A 22,724-nucleotide genomic window follows, 5' to 3' on the forward strand; every position below is an offset into this window, starting at 1 on the left:
AGGAGTCCAGACTACTGGGTTGGAGTTGGGTAGTTTCAGGTATTTACTTCTAGCTATTCCAATACATTAAAACCTAAGAGGTGTTATCTATATAGTGCATAAGAATGTCCACCAGAGTGACCTCTTGACTTCATTTGAAATCTCTCAGCCACTGAAATTATTTTGTCTCATTTTGCATCCCCCTTTTGGCCAAGAAGATATTCTCAATCCCACGATGCTGGGATTGATTCATCCCTGGCAGTCATATCCTGCATTGCCAGGGAGATTTACACCTCTGGGAGTCGGGTCCCATGTAGGGGGGAGGGCAGTGAGATCACCTGCTGAGGTGGCTCAGTTAGAGAGAGAGAGAGGGCCACATCTGAGCAACAAAGAGGTACTCAGGGGGAGACTCTTAGGCAAAATTATATACAAGTTTAGCCTCTCCTTTGCAGTAATCAGCTTCATAAGGGCAAGTCCCACGATCAAGGGCTCGGCACATCAAACTGCCAGTCCCAATGTTTGTGACAACATCAACACCAGTCCAGGTGAGGAAGTCCAACACTTCTGTACCTTCCCCCAGCAACTCTGGGTGGGGGTGGGGGAGGGAGGCTGTAAATATATTTTTTATTCTCTGCCCAAATTACTTTGGGATGTGTCACTATTTCACTCTAACCTATACTAACCTACCTTATCTCACTTCCTATTCAAAGTTCCATGCAATCATGGTGTTTGAACAAACTGACTGTAGAGTTACACTGTTCAGAAAATATAGATCCTGCATCAAATAGACATCTCTTCCCATGGTCTCACATGGAAGTTGCAGTTTTAAAACACAGTCAGTTTTGACCTTTACCCTTTGGCCCAGTTTGCCCTAGTCTTAACCAGATCTGCTTCATTCATATCACTAATTGAAGTCTGGGCTCTTTTTCAGCTTTTTTTTTTTTTTAACAGTTGCTGTATGCTCTAATACTGACATTCATATCTGCTGAGCTCTGAGTTTCAGGTGTTTCAGAGATACGCATTGCTCCAGAGAACAATCAGGTTATACACTAAGGGATCAGCATCTCAAAGTTTAAAGACAGGCATTACAATTCAGGGATAGAGTTGACTGCTGTAAGAGCTTACAATCTAGGGACCATTACAATAATCAGGTCCACGTTAGGCTATGTTCTAAGATTCAATTCTGAGTTTACGCATTCTAGTTAGTCCATATTGGTGAGGCAATATAGTGTTTGCCTTTATTTCTGGTGTATTTCACTCAAATACTGTGTACAGGATCCATTCACCTTGTTGTGTGTCTCACAGTTTCACTCCTCGTAGTTGCTCAATATCCCATTGTATGCATACACCACAGTTCACCATTCTGTTCCTCAACCTATGTACCCTTAGGTCACCTCCACCCATTGCAAATCATGATTACTGTCTCCATGAACAACACTTTGCAAATGTCCATTCATGTCTCTGCTCTCAGATCTTCAAATGACATACCCCATAACGGGGTTGCAGGACCTTATGGTCCCCACATACTTAACTTTTTGTGGAACAACCACACTGACCTTCAGAAAGGCTACACCATTCTACCTGCTCATCAATAGTAGATAGGGACATCCTCTCACCCAGCCATTAATAAGTTCAAATAAGGCTATGTAAGCACTTCTTCAAAATTAAAATGTATTTCCCAGAATCCCATGGTTCAGTGTTTTTAAAGTGTTTTTCTCATCCTCAAAAGCAACTCTCCTTAGAAGCAAGCCTCTTCCCCCACAGTATACCATCATTTCCCATAGTTGCTCAGCATTTTCTTCAGATGTTTGTACAGAAAAGACATGGGAGGAAAAAGTTACCAGATTGGAAACAAAAGCACATATATGAAAGTTCTTTTGAACATGTTGGAATACACTTCTCTTGAGACTTTAGAGCCTTTTTATCTTCCACACAGAGTCAAAACTAAGTAACAGAGTCAAAACTAAGTAACAGTCTTCATTTAACTGAAGAAAAGCAGTCTGAATGGTGCTAGGTGATCTTGTAACGAGCTGGCATTTAACACCGAAAATCCCGTGTACTTCCTGTTTGCTCAGTGGTGTGAGGAAAAACTGAAGGCTCCCTTGACAGGATGTTAAAAATTCAGGATGGAACCATCTTTCTTTCACCCGTTCACCAAAGGCAAACTCTTCTTGTTATCCTGGGCATGTAGTGGTTAGTATTATCATTATGATTTTGTTCTGCATAGATGTATCCCTGGGTGACCAGCTCTGTAGTCGGTTAAAGTTCTGCAAGGCTGTTCACCATTTAGCCCATGCACTGATCTTGGTGTCTTCTCCTTCTTCTCCAGGAGTTTCCCCCTGCATCTTTGTCTGTCCCCATGAATTCTACGGCTTTCCAGCTCCGGTCTAGTTCAGTAATTTATAGCATGATGTTTTTTTCTCCATCAGGTTTAAGGAGTTGGCAAAGAAACAAAGGCACAAACTGGCTCCCCAAACTCAGTAGGTAATCTGTTTGTCTCATCCTATTAGGGAGAAAACCAGAAACAAAGTGACTAAGGGGTTGTGCTAGCTGACACCAAAATACCTCAAGGAAAAGTGAGAACATCAATTCAGTCATATGTATATTTCGATATTCCAAAATGAGTTGCATCATTACCGAGAGCCTGCAGCTCACCTCCCAAGTCAGAGGAAGGCGTGTGAGCTGGTGAATCCCTCTCCAGGGCACTAAACCAGGCATGTGGACGTCTCCATCCTGCCCAAGGTAACCGAGTCCCTGCTGACCCATCACTGTGATGTTGATCTCTGTGTAGCACCACTGCCATGTGTAAGGTGTGTCAATCATGGAAATAACATCTTCTCTTTTGCTTCATATATATCTTGACATGAAAAACACTTGCCTGCCGACAAACTAAATATTTTATGGAAACAGTGCTTTGTGCGTCTCTCTCACAACCCTTAACGTGATTTTGCTCGGCATTCAGCTCTGTGGACCTGCGAGTTTGAGCCGGGAGGTATCGAGGTCCCTGTCTGTGTCACCTGGACAGAAGGCTCCAGTGAGCGTTTTCAGCTCAGACACTTGAAAGGTCAGGCCTCATCAATAAAGGCTCTTTCAGGACTTGGCTGATTATTCTTTTTCATCGGTGTGGCTGTTTTTCCCCAGAGAGCTCTTGGTCAAATGTTAATTCTTTGCTTGATCCCATGGGCGTTGAGTTTATTCCTCACGGCGCTGGTAAGGACCTTCCAGAAGCTAAGCTCGCTTGCTGTTTGAAGAATGCTGAAGCGTAACTCCTCAATGGCGTCGGGGCTGGATTTGCCTTAGCAGAGAAGAGGAATCAAAACTCTTTACGTGGGTTTGGCTTCTTATTCCATATTAGAAAATAAACATTTCAAAGCCAAGTGAAATCATGAGAATTCAATCTCACTGACAAAGATTGTAGAGTATTTTTATCTACTTATTTTCTAGTGTACCTCGCTACGTAGCATTGGCGTCCTAAAGAAATCCATAAAATCTTTTTGTAGAGAGGTGGATAAAACTCCAAATGAATCTCAAAAGGGAAGAGAAGGCAGTAGAGAAGTGGAGGAAAGAGGCACTTTTGATAGAGGCCTTTTACTAAAGCTCAGTAGAATTAAAAAAAAAATCAGAGAATGTTACCAGTGTCCCTTTAAGAATCTGTGAGGTTAGTAATGGATACAGGTCATAGCGACAGCCTTAAATAAACCTTCAGTAATAAACAAATTGTGTTTGGGTTTTCATAAGATTACCATCATCTTGTGTCTGTTCCAGTAGAGCAAAGAACATGTGAAGGAAATGAACATGATAGTTTATATACATCATACTGTCATAGCCCAAGAATGGGACAAAAATTATCTCAAGGAGGCTCATACTGTATTCCTGATAAAAGCCAATGAGCATGTGCATTAATACGAATTTTACTATGAACTATGCAGTGCTAGGTTGTGTTACACACACACACACACACACACATTATGAGATAAAAAAGAGTTCAGTAGATATCAGGCATTTGCTTTTGGGATTTGGGAATTAAATACAAAGATGACTAATCAGACGTCAAAAATTGAAGCCCAAGGAATAAAATGAATAAAATGAGCTGCCTAACTCAAAATTATTTGCGTACATCACCTTTGCTTTGGGTTCATGTCCCTAGCTCCTACGTAAATTAAGTTTGTAATGTTGACCCATTTAAAAATAACTATCTTTTACTGTTGACGTCTTTAAGGTCAAGTTCAGGGAGTGTCTGCTCTGCAATCATTTACTTTCTGAAGATCTTTTTCTTGCATTGATGTGCTTTGTCTCTCGCCATTCCTGTTTATACCAGAGAACTGATGGCTGTGAATTTAAGATATCAGGAAATATTCTAATATATTGGAAGATGACACATACCTGGATTATTTTTCCCTTTTCACTTTACAGCAGGATATTTGAGATGACATATACCACATATGCTCATATGAATCAACATGACTTAAGATATCATTCCCCTCCAAGTGATCTCATCCTCATTTTCACATGTAAATGTATGATCTTGTTTATTAATGAATTGACCACTCTGTGATAAGATGTGTTAAGCAATCAAGAAAATATTTTCATAGTTTAACAGAAAAGATCTTTATGTTTTCCTATCTGGATGGTTCTTGAATTGGATGTGGTGTAAAAATGTGATATATTCCACCACTACAGAAACAGCTGAGAAATCTTTACATGTAATGATGGGCTAACAGCTGCAAACGCAAGGTGACATCTTTAGAGATAAGGACACTGATGTATTGATTACACAAATCTATTTGGCAAGGTAGCAGTGATGTATAGATAGGGAAAGGAAACTTTGGGGGAAACCTGTGAATGCAAATATTAGAAAATATCTTGCACAGTTCATAAATAATAATAATTATAATAAAAGCTCTCCCAGTGGTTTAAGGATCCAGGTAATAGGGATGGATTGTTAGCATTTTACTTTAAAGATAAATTAATTGATGCTGAATCATACGGTAATTCTTGTGAGAGTACTGTATAGATGGCATCGAAATTAATACCAAATGAATTCATTACAAGGGGGATAATTACAATGAATACCCAATAAATTAAAAATGACAGGACTTTCAGAATTCTAGGCATTCAAGTATTGAGAACAGCAAATCCCCTGGCCACTGTTGAGGTGTCAGGTCACATCAAGAGCAATTCTATGGGTTTCTTGGCCTTCTGGCATGAGTTGCTCTGGTGGCCGGGGTCCCGCTTCCTCTGCTGACTGCCTCAGCTCTCCTGGTGCAGGTGGGACTAGTGGCCGTTGAGTTCAGCAGGCTCTTTTTTTTTTTTTTTTTTAAATTCAGTTGTATTGAGATATATTCACATACCATACAATCATCCATGGTGTACAATCAACTGTTCACAATACCACAATCTATTTTTTGAACATTTTCCTTGTACCAGAAAAAGCAAGAATAAGAATAAAAAATAAAAGTAAAAAAGAACACCCAAATCACCCCCACCCCACCCTATTATTCATTTTTCTACTCATCCATCCACACACTGGATAAAGGGAGCATGATCCACAAGGTTTTCACAATCACACTGTCACCCCTTGTAAGCTACCCTGTTATACATTCGTCTTCAAGAGTCAAGGCTACTGGGTTGGAGTTTGACAGTTTCAGGTATTTACTTCTAGCTATTCCATTGCATTAAAATCTAAAAAGGGTTATCTATATAGTGCATAAGAATGCCCACCAGAGTGACCTCTCGACTCCATTTGGAATCTCTCAGCCACTAAAACTTTGTTTCATTTCATATCCCCCTTTGGGTCAAGATGACTTTCTCAATCCCACAATATCAGGTGCAGATTCATCCTCAGGAGTCGTACCCTGCATTGGCAGGGAGATTTACACCCCTGGGAGTCAGGTCCCATGTAGAGGGGAGGGCAGTGAGTTCACCCACCAAGATAGCTTAGCTAGAAAGAGAGAGAGGGCCACATCTGAGCAACAAAGAGGCACTCGGGGGTGGGGTGGGGTGGGGTGGTGGTGGTGGGGATTCTCAGGCACAATTATAAGCAGGTTTAGCCTCTCCTTTGCAGTAATGAGCTTCTTAAGGGCAAGTCCTGAGATAGAGGGCCCGGCACAACCAAACTGCCAGTCTTCAATGTTTGTGACATCAGCAACAGCCCAGGTGAGGAAGCCCAGCACCTCTTCAGCAGACTCTTCTGCAGTGCTGGGAGCTTGTCTTAGTTTGCTAGGGCTACTGTAAACAAGATCCACACCGGGTGGGTTAAAGCAACACAAATTTATTGTCTGCCGGTTCTGGAGACCAGAAGTCTGAAATCAAGGGCCTCTTCTATCTCCTGGTTGTGGCCAGCGGTCCTTGGCATTTGGTGGCTTGTGACAGCTCCTCTCTGATCACAGCCTGGTGTCCCATGGCCGTCTTCTCTCCTGTGTCTGTCTGCATGTCCAAATTTCCCTCTTTTCGTAAGTACTCCAGTCAGATTAGATTAGAGCCCCCCTTAATCCAGTTTGGCCTCATGTTAACTAAACCATCTGCAATGACTCTATTTCCAACTAAGATTCATCCTGAAGTATTGGTGTGGGGGAGTAGATAGGACTTCAACATGTCTTAAAAAATTTTTTTAATATAATTTTTATTAGAGAAGTTGTAGGTTTACAGAAAAATCATGCACAAAATACAGAGCTCCCATATACCCCCTGCCCCCATCATTAACAGCTTACATTAGGGTAGTATATTTGTTTCAATCGATGAAAGAACATTATTATAACTGTACTATCACTGTAGTCCAAGTTACATCAGTGCTCACTGATTGTGTTCAGCTCTACTCAATGTATCTTTTTGGGTAACACAATTCAACCCCCATCAGAGCTCAAGCAACTCCTCAAGCAAATCCTTGCCCCCCCCCAAATGCTAATGAGTCAAGGCAAACCACATGATCAGGGTTAATGAAGAATTTGCAAAAAAATCCCCAAACTGAGTATCTGTTTGTAGGATGAGCTGAGCCCTTTACGGGATTTTTCTTATACTCCTTGTCTGTTGCTTGCCTTTATTACGTCCTGGAGCTTGCAGTGGCTTTGAGGGGCTCTGACAGAATTCTCTTATTTTACATGGATTCGTGCTGAATGCAGAGAATTTGAAGCACTTCCCCAGGAGCACTCATCTCTACACTCCCTATCCAGGGTTCTTGATTCTGGCCTGCAATGGGACATCTGGGCCAAGCAGTGACCTAGAGTGTAACAGAGGAAAATGTGCAGGGGTCTACCATGGACTCCTTATATGGAAGGAGCTAATTTCTTGCCTTAGGAGGAAGGTTCCCTGCATGGTCTTTAGAATTCTGGGTTTTCTAGATCTCCTTAAATAATTCAAAATGGTTCCTACTTTGTAAAAAGCAAACACCCGAGACCACTTAGATTGGGCTCTTTATTCACTTGATCATTTACAAACTCATGAGCAGACCAAAAAACGCAGTCGAAAAATCAAATAGCTTCTCCCTTCTTCCTGTATCTGCAAGATACTTCGAGGTGCCAAGGGAGGTCACATTTTTTTGCACTAGAAAAGATGAAGGAGCACAAGCCAAAAAAGTTCCAGGAGTTGGGGAAAACCTCCAGAGAGAGGCAAGTTAGAGGGGGGAGAAATTCTGAGCAGTTGTACTGAGGAATGGAAATTTGAGAAGAGAGCAGATATACCTAAAGAGGATTTTAAAGGAACTCGTTGGGTGGTGCATGATGCGCATTCCCCACTGCCACCTCCACAAGGATGCAGACTAAAGACTTGCCTCATTATCCAGTGCTTTCTGGAGGCAGCGTGGCTTTGAGGATGTCACAATGAGAGTTTGGTCTCCGGGTAACCTGCCCTCATGTGGTCTACCTCTTACTAACCTTTAATATTTCACGCACCATGCCAAGACCCAGGGATAAAAAGTGTCTAAGACCCCAGTTCAGCCCTGGCCCTTGAAGTCAGGGGACAGGTGACATCCTGTCCTTTCATAATGAACCATTTGATCAATATCTGTTTCTCTCTCAGGAAAGCAAGAACCAAACCTGCTGTGTTCACAATAGCAGGTGCTCAATAATATTAGTTAAATGCATGTGTGGTGAAGAACTCTAGTGAGTTCCTGAGATGGGGACTTGGGTGAATCACTACCCAACCCAGTTTGGACAAGGTTGATCTCCAAGCCCCATCTCCATAACCTTAGAGAGAGACAGGGGCTGGGTTGGGAGAATCTAGGGCCTGCCCCATAAGCCTCTGATGTCCTCACCCCTGAGCCCCACCCTGCTGTGGCTCCCAGTCAACTTGCCCCTGCCCCTGACTGCCTCTGGCCTCACCGCCTCCCTCTGCTTGCTGGATCCTTCTCTTTCCCTTATGCCCGCCATGCCATAGCTCATCCTTTCCTGCCAGTTTCTGCTCCAACTTCTCTTTTGGCAGGGGAACTCAGGAGGGTGAAGGTGGGGCAGGAGTGTCAGCTCAAATGAGAGTCATGCAGCCAGTTCTGGTGACCAGGAGCAAGTGTCACAGAGCCAGGGGAACTTCTCCGGCCTCCGTGGTCTGACTAGGAGACAACAAGAATCAGTTAATGCTTATTAAGCTTTAATACATGCTAAACACTGTAATGAGGATTTTACATGGATCTTGAACATCCCTCTCAGGGAGATGGTGTCTCTATTTTACAGATGAAACAAGTTAAGTAGCTTGATGAAGATCACATGGCAAGTTAGAAGGAGGATGAGAGCTTTAACCAGGTTTATTCATCACCAGTGGCTGCTAATCACCAGACTCCCAGGGGGCCATATGGTTCCACCTGGCAACGGGGCACCTCCCTGTGTGCATCCAGTGGTCTCAGCGCTGAGGGCTGGTTTCCTGCAGCCACCCTAGGAAACCGGGTCACCTGCAGAGGGTACAGAGCAGATGTGAAATGGGAGTTGAGGGCAGTGTGTCACTTCCGGGCTGGGGTTTTAATAGTCCAAGACACCTTTACCACTTTCTTTCCCCCATCTGCTGGGGATGGTAGAACCAGAAGACAAAAGAGGTCCGTGGCCCAGGAGCCCTTGTGTTGACTCTTACCTGTGTAAGAAATAAAACTTGATTGTGTTCAGCCACAAAAATGGTGGTACTTGTTACCTTGACCAATACATCTGTTCCCTTAACTAATAGAGGTGCAGAACGAGGAGGAGGATCTAGGGAGATGGCAGCCAATACGATGGTATAAGTAAGTCCTACAAATCAGTTTGTTGCTCATGTATCAGGATCTACAGCAGTTTCCTGGGAGGGAAACCCTCCTACACCTATCTCCTATGTAAAAAGTTATAGAAGGTGTATTCAAATCTAAGGTCTCCCAAAAGATACTCCAGAAAACACTGGAACCCTTGTCCCCCCAGCCGATGATGGCCGTGTGCTCTCAGACACATTCTCACCGCTTGAGCCCAAGTCTGTCTCCAACCAGACTGCAGCACTTCCCAGCAACAGGACCGTATTTTTAAAACTTTTAAATCAGAAATAATTTCAGCCTTATAGAGTAAATGTTCCTCTACAGGGAACTTAGATCTTCCTTAGGGACAAGGGAAGGTCCTAAGAATGCTGAATTGACTGAGTATTTACACAAAAGGGACTAAACAAAAAAAAATTGAGAATTGACTAAATTATCTTGAATTGGCAAGACCAAATTTTCCAACCTGGGTGGAAATGGTGAGCTAAAGAGACGGTTGAGTCTGGTTCCAGAGAAATTAAGGTGACCACGTCTTTGCACACTAGATCCGATTTTACATTTAATCTCCTACAAATGTAGCATTTAATTAGCACCGACCAAATCCTAGTTTTCTCCAGGGCTTTTAGAATATTGTGGCAAAGCAACTTCGAGACCGGATTCTCTCTAGCGATGAGCTTTGAATAGTTGGCTGCCCTCAAGGGGTTCATTTATTCACCCGACAGGTATTTTGGAACACATGCTCCAAGCCCGGCGCCATTTGTTCCAACATACTGGGAAGGTCCTTGACTAAAAGGACGGCTCTTTTACTACCTGAAACTCCTTATGGCCTTCAGTTGCACTTCCTAAATATTTTGCTGAGGTCATCTGCTGTGAAGGGGGGACACAGAGCACTAGAAAGACATAGGATGGGAAGTCAGGCCAGCTGGGCTCAAATCTCAGCTGGGGGTGTAACTGGGTAAAGCATGAAACTCTCTTATATTGCTTAAGAGATCTCATTTGTAAAATGAAGATTATAAAATACTTATTTCATTGCAGACTTGTGAAGACTAAATGAGACAATTTACTCAAGCTCTGGAATTTATCAGCTCCAAATATATAAGGTCATGAGCAACCCAGTAAATTGTAGCTATTATAGTTGGTTAAAAAGAATTTTGGAGAGATGGAGGAAAGAGATTCTGCAAGGAGAACAGAACCAGGTGGAAGGCTCAGACTGAAGACAAGGGGCTTGGGGAGCTTGAGATGGACACAGGAGGGTCATCGGAAGGGAGAGGATACATTCTCTCCACCCCCTTTGACATGCTACCCCAGTGTGAATTCTGGCTGGAACGCAGTGCCCATACAGCAGCATGACGTTTGCCTGATCCTCGCAATGGGCTTAAAGGCCCCGTCCTCCCTGAGGACTGAGCCCTCTCCTTCCCCAAGCATCCCCTCGCCTCCAGCCCTGTTCAACCATGAAATGCTAGAAGGGCCACTTCTGTGGCACTTTAGGAGAAATGAAAAGCACCACACCAATTCAAGTATTCCAGTTCTCCTCTGAGCCTTTTCAGAAAATCATCAATTTATTCCTTGGGGTTTTGCATTGCTCTTCCCTCACTAGTCTTGGTTTGGAGTAGTAAAGGAAACCAGCACTGCACTGCAGAGGAAATAGGCCAACAAAATGGTAAAGTTCCTGGCCACCAAAGAAAGTGAAATCTAGCAAAAGGAGTGGATAAATAATTCAACACAGAACAAGAACACAGCGGTGAGTGTCTGTCACTTTAGACATCCTTTGGCGAACAGGTGGAGGCTTCAGGAACAAAATGCAGTTGAAGCAAGAAAATGCTAATTGGCATATGGTCTAATTGAGAGGAGAAACAGAAAGATGCAAAATTATGATTTCACAATAGGGAAGATAAGGCACTGAGAATTTTCTGGATTCAAGGAAAAAGCAACAAGATAAAATATGTGAGCAATGTCATAGTGAAAAATTTTGGCTTCCACACACAAAAAACCGGATCTTCATGTAGGTTCAGAGATATTGTGTGTTAAAGACCTAGGGGTGTGGGGAGCAGATGGGGCAACTCAGCCCAAAAAAACTGGCCCAGAAAGCAGAGCCAGGACTGGGAAGTACACACAGCATCGAGGAGAGCAACACCAGGCTGTTGGAAGACCTGCTGTCCTCCTGAGAGGGGGGATTGTGATGTGGGGACAGGAAGGACATTAGGAGTGACTGGAATAAGAAAAGGGGAAGATGGGCTGAGTCATGTGCTGAAACATCCCAGCCCTGGTGGCCTTCACCATTTGAACACCAAATTCCCTACTTTCTCAAAGGATAAGCAAGAAGTCAGAAAATAGATTTCTTAACAAGGTGCTGCTTCGCTATTGTCTTGCTGCCTTGGCTTTGGTAACCTATGCTTGGACAAGTCTTTTTCTGAAATAACTGCTTATTACCCTACGTAGGTAAGGCAGGTGATGTAGCCCAGCAGTAGTAAAATGGTGATGTTCAATGAGCCGATGGCAATAAAGAGGGGACATCTATTAAGTTAGGTCTTGGGGACTCAGGGACATATTGCAAGCTTCTGGGCTATCAAGAAAAAACAGGACTTTGAATGAAGGTCAAGAAGCCAGAGTCTTGCTTCTCTCTGTACATAAGTATCTCTTCCATTGAAGGACCTGTATGTGAGATTTGAGTTGGAGAAGCCACAGAAGGGCAGGGAATAAATGAAAAACAATTCATTTCTTCTTTTAGTGTCTTCTGGCTTCAAAGCCTTTTCTATTCTTAAGTAAAATTGCAGTGTTGTTAAGTAAAATGGATCCTGATGGGGCTATCTCATAGGATGTAACAGTTGGCTATTGCCTCAAAATAATGTGTAACAAAACCAGCCCCCAAGCTCAAGAGTGTATTTCTTATTCCTTACAAGCCTAAGGGCCTGAGCTCTGCCTGGAAATGGCTCTGTCCTTCTTGTCTTTCTTCCTCCTCCTGCACAGTTGCCAGCCGCAATGGTGGAAAAGCCAGTCACAAAGTGCTTTTCAAACCTTTGCTTGCATTATATCTGCTTTATATCATCCTGAGTCTAGAGGTGCTGCCCACAGTGGGAGGGTACTGCCAAGTTCAGGGACAAAGGGAGGGAAGTGAAGAACCAGAGCAGCAGTCCAGCCTACCACACAGGGATTATTCTATTGCTGCACGTCACTGTGCATAGCAAAAGAGTTCCAGTCCTTCCTCCTTTCCAAGGGGACCTGGGTTTGACCAAGTGAGAGAGAGCTTCTGGGGGAGGATAAACCTCCGAGAGAGGAGGGGTGGCAGTAGGAGCCCTGGAGAGAATAACCAGCTAGGGGGGTTTCCCACTTAATCTCTTGGGAGCAAAACCCTCCCTCACTCCCTGCCTTCAGGGGACTGTGGGACTTCTGGGAGCTGACCTCAACCTGGATATGGTATGGAACAGTCTGGAATGTCGTGTGACCTGGATGGAGCTTCTCAGCTTCCTGGGATGTGAGCCCTGAGCTGCTGTGGGCTGCACAGGTGCTGGGTCGTCTCCACCTCCACACAGGTGTGGGGTCCATTCCACTGCCAGCGGGGTCTGTGCCACTGGCTACTCCTTAAGAAAGCCTTTTCTGAGCTCCCTTAGGTTGATGAAAGTTCCTAGTTTCTGCTAGAAGTCAGGGCTGGACAGAACTTGACAGGTGAACCAAGTCATAGAATATATCACATTTGTACTGACAAGCAGGAGACCCTGAAGTTTGAACTTAGGAACAAACAAGAACACTCTGCAGTGCACCTGAGGGACAGCTCTGCGTGTGCTCGTTTGGCAGTATCAGCTCTGCCAGGTCCTTCTGTCCTGAGCATCCAAAAGTTCCAGGGAAGAGTCTGGAGCTGGGGTCATACTGGGTTCTCCAGCAATTCTGGACTGTGAGCCTGAGAAACTGGGAATAGCCTTTCAACATTTGGGACACCAAAAAGTCATCAACCAACCCATCAAGAAGAGTTTCACTGATTCTCTGAAGATCACCTCCCTCTCTCTGTCTTTCGTGAGCTTCCACTTTGATGCTATCGTGAAAGTTGATGTCTAACTGTGTAGAGTCTTAGGTGTGGCATTGTTTTACCTGCAATTTTCCTCAGTGAAAGCCATATTCTGAGTAGTTTTGAGGGAAAACCAATACAGTGGTTGTTGGAAAGAAGCAGAGGACTTGAAAAAAGAGAAAAATATAAGGCTCCAACAAACTAGGACCCTTCAGACAAAAATACATTTCACAGCTTTTCCTGCATTTCCAGATACTTTAGACAGTGTGTTATTTATTAACTTTTGCAGATTAACTATTGGACCTGTGGCTTTAAATTTAGACATATTTCACCAGGAAGGGGGCCTGGAGGCTGAAGAAAAACATTAAGTGTATTATTTGAAAATGTGCATCATTTAAAAATGAGTTTACTGTATGTTTTCTGACTTCCCGGACATTCCAAAATTTGTTTATCTTTAAGGTTGAAAAGAGAGATGCAAATTGTATTGAACAAAAATAAAACTGCTGAACTTCTTGGTCTTCGGCTTTTTTTTTCTTTTGAGGACATCTGCAGTTTTGGGTTTTCTACTCTGACGTCAACACAGTTATGGGGTGGTGGGGAGGGGAATGTCTGAAATGACTCATTCACTGAAGCCACATCATCCCTGATAGGTCAAAATTCATAGGGTCCCCATCATTTCCTTCCATTGTTTGCATTTTCCAGTCTCAAGTTCTGTGTATTTTTGTTTTATTCTTTACAAGGCATGATGATAAAATACGGGCAAGATCGCCGAGGGTGATTTTAAGATTTCTCAGCCTCAAAGGGCGGGGAAAGAGATTGCCAACACTTTGAATCTGATCCCAAAGAATAAGATAGGTGTGTCCCAGCTCGGGATGATAGTGAGCTGGGGCCGGGGTGTCCTGGCTGCCGTCTGGCCTTTGCAGAGAGCTGGTCTGCATTGTCAGGGAACCGCCAATATCCAGAGAGGGCAGAAAAGAAGGTTTGTTTGGCGTGATCTAAATATGAGCACAAAGCTGCAGGTGTCTGCAGAATTGTTTAAAGAATAAAGCCCAGGCAGACAACCTGGCAGTGATGACAAATCTCTTCTCAAAGAGAGCAGAGTGCTGTTGAACACGGAACCCCTTCCACCCCCCACCTTTCTTTTTCTCTTTAAACTGCCATTTCTGAATATTATCCCTGCAAATGAACTGGTTTAACCTGACGTCAACAATAGAAACGTATGCATTAGAATAAAGCCCATTTCGAGGACACTGTTGGGTTTACGTTTTGGGTTTTCCTGTGGATGAGTTGATACTGTCTAGATGTTGCCTCGAAGTTGTCTTTCGCTCTGCCTTGTCCTCCACTTCCCTCCTCGTTCTTCACCCCTGCAGCCGCCACCTCCACCACCCTCCTTGCCCTCAGAGGCACACGTCCTGCTCAGGCTCCTGTAGCGTTAAAGCTGTTGGATCGATGATACATTTTCTGAGGTTCCTTAGGGGATGGCGAACTAGAGCAAAGGAGAACCGCAGCAGATGATTGTTTCCCCACCGGCCAGGGAAGGGGAAAGAATAGCCAGAGGAAATGAGGTCTTCAGAAAGTCCAAAATGGGGATGCGAGAACAATGCGGCCTTCTGGAGTCCACGGAGTTTTCAGGGAAGTTATTCTCTGTTACAGGAAGCAGGGGTGAGGCAACGTGCGTTCTGGGCTGTTTCTCTGGGACCCGCTGCAGCTGCAGGCAGCCAGCAGCCCGTGACACCAGAGGCAGCGCCCTTTGATGAGATGCCAACCTGGGTTGGAGGAAGACACGGAGGCCCCTCTCTTGAGCTGTTGTACTACGATGTGAGCATTAAAATGGGCCAACTAACTGGATATGTAACTTTTCAATTTCAAGAAACTGAACTAGGAGGTTCTTTTTATTCCCTTCCCTTTCCTCTCTACTTGCCCTCCCTACCTTCCTTTCTTTCCCTCTTCCCCTCTTCCTCTCTTCATCCCTCCCTCCCTCCCCACCTCTCTCTTTCTTTCTTAGAAAGAGAAAGCTAATAGAGCTTATAGGTTAAGAACAGGGGATTTGCTTTGTACCCCTGCTCTGCCACTTTCTGACTCTGCCCGTAAGCAAGGCACTGATCCCTCTCTGCTTTAATGATCTTTACTGTGAAATGTGGATAATAATATCAGCCACCTCATAAATGTTTGCCACTAAGATTAGGATTATTTTGGAATTTGGGGGAATAAAACACATTTTTAGAAACAAAATGTGTTTTGCAATGTAAAATTCTGCATTTTGTCTTCGAGATGCTCCTCACATTCAATTATTTAGAAATATTCATTGTTTACATTCCTTTTCCTGGAGAGAGAATGATGTAATTTGAGGAAAGAAGGTATCCTAAATGGTGAAAACTTGGGTATGGATTCTAGTTTCTCTTCAACTCTTTCGAACCACTTCCTTTACCATGGATATCCTTTTGCTTGCCTATCTGCTTGTCTGTCTGTCCTTCAGTCACACCTCCAGCCATCCATTCAATGAGTGTTTCTAAATGCCCACCATGTATCAGACATGGGGCTACAAACTGGATCTCTATGACTAGAAAAGGGGAAAAACTAAATCACACCCAAATCTCAGCCAAAATACAAAACTTTCATTCAATATGTGATTGACATTTTCATTATTGATGTGTTAACATTTATACAGACAATGCCCGCTTCCACTATAATACCAAAGAGATGCATTTGTTTAACATGCTTAATATTTTGATGGTGGTAATTATCCCCTCAGAATTTGATCACAGACAAGTAGCAAGACTGTAAATTTCATAGAGAGAAATAATTTGCTCCTTTGGGCAGCTTCATGAACCGCCAGGCAGCGTGAGGGGTGTCTCACACAGGCCATCTCAGAGATTCCTGTCTCCTGGGGAGCCAGATACTAAACAAGTAAACACATACATCAGCATATAATTATTTACTGTGATCAGAGCATCGATTGGGTGACTTGGCTCAAAGTGTGGGACTCAGGGAGGGGCTTTCTGACAAGGTGACCTTGGGGCTGAAGGAAGATACCGGGCTGGTGCAGAGTGGGAGGGAAGAAACTTCCGGTGAGGGCACGCACAGTCCGGGTCCGTATACAACCCCTGAGCGCTTTTTCCAGAGTCCTCTTGGTGGAGCAGCTCTGACTGTGCTTCTGGTGCTGAGTGTAAAAGTGGGTCTCGTGACACTTCTGCATCTCAGGGTCTTTGTTTATGAAACCAGCACAAAACTGCCTGACACATGTTTTGTGGCTTTGGAACTGCAGCATTTTGGGGTGGAGAGAAGTATGACTAACCTACAGGCTGCATATGGCCCAGCCCTGTTTTAGGGCCAGGGCCTCTGGGGAGCCCTTAACAAGGGCCATGGCTGGGTGTTTCCCCCATGGAGCAGGTGATAAGCAGGGTGAAGCTCTTGGAAGCCCTCAGAAAGGAACGTGCTGTCTCCACAGGAAGCTGCCTTACTCATCTAGAGCCCTTCTCAAGTGGAAAGTGCTTGGAAAACTTACTAATTTCCTCCTTTTCCATTTATGATTTTTTTTTTTTTAGTTTTTGGACCCATAGTGGAGCAAGTCTCAAATCAGGAGACTGTAGGCTATGATAAAGGAATGTGATTGCTAAGGAAGAAATTCTGGATTTCCAGGCAGCCAACATAAATAGCAAACCAAAACAGTGCCAAGAGGGAGTGAAAAAGACATTTGTGGTCTGGTGAGGGCTTCCTTTAAGCAACAGTGGCAAGTTTCTCAAGCCCTCATTAGCCTCCCGGGACCTCCTTGTTATCCAGTGTGGCTCGTCTGTTCAGGCCCGTACACCGAAGCCATCACCTCAGACCCACTTTATGGAGAAATGAGTGCTCAGTGCATGGTGGAAACAACTCCTTTTGTGATGGGAAAAGCCTGCAGACACCCACACACATGCACAGCTCTACCAGATTCCCCGAGAGAGGGTCACTGAAAGTCTAAAGTGGTTAGGTTTGTTTTTGTTGTTGTTGTTATCTATATTATTTTCACCAGTAGGATCCTTTAGGATATGGAAACATTTAGAATGACTTTCCGATTGCCAAGGAATATACTCTTTTCTCATCATTCACGCTTCTGCTCAAATAACACCAGCTCGGGGCTTCCTTTGTTCCTTGGTCTGGGGCTGGTTTGTTTGTTGTTGTTGTTAGTTTTATGTTATGTTCTATGCAGCCTTGCAATTTTTTTTCTACTATAATCCACAGAAAGAAAAATATTTTACTTCATCCAAAGTACTGAAATTTCCCAAGAACAATATTCACCCTTCCTACATAAGATGCAATATGGTCTTTTCTAGTCTATAGCATTCTCCTTGATTCTGTTCTGTTCTTTAGAATGCTAGTCAAAACCCTCTCCAATGATGCCCTCACTCCCTAATGGATCAGGATCTGCAATTAGAAAGGTGCTGACAGGCCAAGCCTGGAGCCTTCTGTGGTTTGTTACCCATTTGTGTATACAAACTCATCTCATCTCAACAAGCTTGCAAGCTCCTCCAGCACAGATGGAATGAAAGTCTTTGGGGTTATGGACTTCTGCACATCAGATTTTTCTCAGAGCTCAGTAAATGGCAGCTGTTTCCAGTGGATAATTACTGAAGTAAGTGACTTACTGTCTTGCATTTGGATGCCCTCTCTATGGCTTGAATCATAGAGAGAAAAGTTGTTTGGATGGGTACTCTCTGTTTGTGAATTAAAGGTTCTGATGAATGTAGATGTTCTAAAGCAAACACAAGTGGGGGCCTCCTCTGGTCAAAATTCCAACCAGCTTGAATCCCTTTTTTTTTTTTTTTTTTTTTTTTGCTTTTGATTTCTCTCAAATCATCTGTTCATCAACAGCTTTAGGGAGGCAGGTTGAACTATGGTCACTTTTCTAAGTATCAGTTTCCTCTTCCACTAAATGAGGAAACCTCTCTTTGGTTATTATGAAGATTAAATCAAATAATATAAGCAAAGCACTTAGAATTTATAGTAATTCCTCAATAATATTAACCATTATTATTGCTGTTATTTTTTTTCAAATATGTCAAGTACTGAGAACCCATCACATTCTCCATTTTAATTTTCTGGATTTTTGACCTGTGATGTTAAGAGAAAGTGATCAAGAGGAGTTGGAAGAAAGAAGTTCCACGAGACCAAGGACTATATTTTTTTCACCCTTATGTCTCCAACATCCAGTAGCCATCATAGGTATTACTTGGTGTTCCTGTTTGCTGATGCTGTTGCTATGCAAAATACCAGAAATGGATTAGCTTACATAAAGGGGGTTTATTTGGTTACAAATGTACAGTCTGAAGGCCACGAAAATATCCAAGTTAAGGCATCAACATGAGTATACCTTCACCAAAGGAAGGCCAATGGCATCTGGAAAACCTGTTAGCTGGGAAGGCACGTGGCTGGCATCTGCTGATCTTGGTTGTGTTCCACTCTCGGCTGCTCTGAGGTCATTTTGTTTGTGAGCTCTTTTATAGGACTCCAGTGATTAAATCAAGACTGACCCTGAATGGGTGGGGTCTATATTTCCATGGAGATAATCTGATCAAAGGTATTACCCACAGTTGGGTGAGTCACATCTTCATGGAAACATCCAATCAAGAGGTCACACACTAATCAAAAAGATTAATCAATCTGTCCCCATAAGATTGCATCAAAGAATATGGCTTTTTCTGGGGGACATAGTATATATACAAACCAGCACACTTGATAAACATACATCAGGAGGAGACAAGAATGAAGAAGAGAACAAAAGGCTGCGGTCCCATTAGAAGTCATGATCTCTTGTCCAAGTTCCAAACCTGAGCCAGTTCTCAGAACCCAAACCCATTGATTGAAGGTAAAATCTCAATAAGGAAGGATCCTGCAACTCTGAGGCAAGGGTATACAGTAGTGATTCCCCAGTTCTTCCCTAAAGTCCCTATGACCATTTACTTGGGAAAACATCCTCTGGGGAAAGGGTTTTACTCAGCTTGTTCACCAAGGCTGTGGGTTATAGGTCTGAGTTGACATTGATCCCTGGGGACCCAATGCACCATCATCATGTCCCTGTTAGAGGAGAACTTTATAGGGCAAGTAATAAATGGAGTCATGGCCCTGGTCCATCTTGTGGTGGGTACACTGGGTCTAGAGACCCAATAGCTGGTCATTCTCCAAATTCCTGAATATATAATTGGTAAGAATATACTCAGTTTGGCAGAAACCTCACATTGGTATCTTGGCCTGTAGAGTAATAGTGATTGTAGTAGGAAAAACCAAATGGAAGCCCCTGAAAAGCAGTATTGCATTCTGGAAAGAATGATGGAGATTAGTGCCATCCTAAAAAACTTAAAGAAGGATGCAGGATAGTGGCGTTGTTCATAATCCCTGCAAAACCAGATGGATCATGGCAGATGTCAATGAACTAATGTAGATTCAACCAAGTAGTAGCTCCAATTACAACTGCTCTGTCAGATAGACTATCTTTATTAGAGCTGATCTTCACAGCCTCAGATATGGGGTCTGCAGCCATTGATCTGCTGAATGGTTCTTTCCCACCAGGAAGGAGAAACAGAAGCAGTTAACATTCATATGGGATGGATACAGTGTACAGTCATGATCCAGCCCCAGGGATGTGTTGTTCTCCTGTTCTCTGTCATAATATAGTCTGAAAGGATCTGATTGGTTGGACTTTCTGCAGAACATCACATTGACCCACCATATTGATGATATCATGTTAATTTGATCTGATGAGAAAGAAATGCAAGTCCTTTGTATATCTTAGTCAGATAAATGCTACAGAGGGTGGGAGACAAACTCTCCAAAGATTCAGGGGATGCTACATTGGTGAAGGATATGGAAGCCCAGTGATCTGAGGCATATCTGGATACCCACCCCATCGAGGTAAGGAATAAGTGACTGTGCCTCATACCCACCCCTACTAAGAAAGAAGCACAATGATTGTCAGATATTTTAGTGTTTTGGAGGCAACATATTATGCACTTGAGAATATGTCTCTGACTCATTTATCAAGTGGCATGGAAGGCTTGTGGTTTTGAGTTGTTTCCAGAGCAAAAAAAGACTGCTTTACTATATGATCCAGCAGACCCCATGGTACTAGAGGTACTGTGGTATAAAAGATGCTGTGTAGAGGCTCTAGCAAGTCCAAAAAGGAGAACTGGGCTCATATCTACAAGGTTCTGGAGTAAGGCTGTGTCATCTTCAGCAGAGTACAATGCACCATTCAAAAAATATCTCTTGGCATGCTACTGGGCACTGTTAGAGATAGCTCATCTAGCAATGGAATATCAATTGACCACAGGGCCACACTGCTTTTCATGTACCAGGTCAGACAGATCCAGTAACAATCCACTGTAAGACAGACATGGTAATCCTGGATTGGGCTTGAGCAAGCTGCCTGAACAAACAAGTGGCCCAGACCTCATGTCAGTTACTACTTTGCACTGATGCCTTTACCTCAGCTCACATCTATTGCTATGGGGTGGGGGTGGGGAATATTTCTTAAGACCAGCCGATGGAGAAGAAAACCCAAATTTGGCCCAGAGATGGATTAATTAGATATACTGGCCCAAGTTATAAAAGGAACTTTTGCTGCACCGAAGCCTGTTTTTCATGGCTCTGGAAAACTTGGGTGGGGAGAATCCCTCAATGGGTAGAGCTTCACTCCAGTATTCATCTGGTTATACATTTTGTGTAGAAAGAGAAATGGCTCAAGGTAAGAATATACATGAACTTCTGAGAAATGACAAAGGACTTGGCTTGTTTGTCAGGAACATAGGAGAGGGGACAGGAGTTCTGGGGAAGAGGTATGTGAATAGACCTGGGGGTATGGTCATATCTAGTGGAGAACTTTGTTTTGCATGGAATACACACCAAAGGGCCACCATAGTACGACTCAGCCAAGTAATGCCAGCCAGCCTCTGTCCTCGAGCTGCCCAGTGTACGAGCAAAGGGCCCATGAATGGAGTTGTCATAAAGGCAGAGATGGGGGCTAGGCATGGGTCCAACAGTGTGGGCATCCTCTCCTTCCTCTCCCAAGGCTTATTTAACTATTCCTCTGTGGGGTGTCTGAACTGTCAGGTCAATAAAGCTGAGCTCCTCAAGAGATCAGCAAGGCCCTTGTGGCAAGTTTATTGTTTAGGTCACTTCCCATCCTGGATAGAACAGTGATTCATGTTGTCTGAGACTGATACACATTCTGGATATGAGGCTGTCTTTCTTGTCCACAGGACCTTAGCCAATACTACTAACCAAGGGTTCACAGAAGGTCTGATTCAACTGGCATGGGATTACACATAACTTCTTGGACCAAAGGACTCACTCTATGGCAAAGGAGGTGGGCATAAAACATGGGATCCACTGATACTACCCTATGCCACACCATTCAGAAGCTGTCAACCTGATTATTTTATCCAGAAAATCCTCTTAAAGTCACCAGCTAGATGAGGTGCTATCTTTTAGGGTGAAGTCAACTCTTCAAAAGAATGCCATTACATGTGCTGTATCACTCAGAGATGGGAAACAGGGCTCTAGGAAGCAGAAATGGTTTTGTTCACCATCATTCCCATCATCATGACCAACTTGGGGAATGTGTGTTTACCTCCTTCACAACTTTAGCTATCCTTGTCCCCAGAGGTGGCTGCTTCCACCAAGGAACAAATGATGGTCCCAGTAAGCTTAAAGATATGGCTGTCCCTCTGGTCACTTTGGTCTCTTTGTGCCAAGATATAACCAAGCAAAGAAAAATTTATCATAGTAGGAGGAGCAATTGATCCAATCATAATGAGGAGGCTGAGCTGATGATACATGGAGGGGACAGGGAAGCATATGTTTGACATTTCAGTGATCCTCTGTGGTGGCTCTTGGTGATCCCTGGCTCAGTTTAAATTGCATTTGGGCAAGTACAACAAACATGGCCTGAGCAGAGGATGATAAGAAGTCTCTGACTCCTCTTAGAGCCATAGAAGTGCTAGCCAAGAGTGGGGGAATTTAGAATGGCTGGAAGAGCAGCACAAAGACAATTATCAGTTACGGCCCTTGGACCAGCTGCAGCAGTGGGGGCTGTGGTTTGCCCTACTAACAATCCTCTTGTGAGTTTCTGCAGTAAGTTTGGCCAAAAAATCCTGGAGAAGCGATGCTAGAGGAGAGCAGCCTGAATGTGAGAAGCAAGTGGATCTGAACATTCTGAGGGGTGGACTGTAGTAGGTGCCATGGTACCCTGCTCAGATGCAGAGCAGTGCTGCAGCTGCCACATGTGTTGGCTGTGAATGGCCATCAGTTGCCTCCTCCACCTCCTTCAAAAAATTTCCCTCAGCTTATGGGAAGAGCTTTGCCCAGAAAATTGGAACTGCTCCTCCAGGTTAGGGAGCCCATAGGCAATGACTGCCTGACATGATGGTTTAAAGGGTAGGGCCCCTTCAGTCAAGAAGGGATAGCTCTGTAGTTATGTTTATGCACCAGAGACTTCCTCCTTCTCCAAATCTCCACGTGTGGCTCATACCAACTCTACCTGAGACAATAGCCTTGCTTAGCTCTTTCCCCTTCCCTGCT

This window comes from Choloepus didactylus, chromosome 14 (assembly GCF_015220235.1).
Source record: "Choloepus didactylus isolate mChoDid1 chromosome 14, mChoDid1.pri, whole genome shotgun sequence".
NCBI lineage: Eukaryota > Metazoa > Chordata > Mammalia > Pilosa > Megalonychidae > Choloepus > Choloepus didactylus.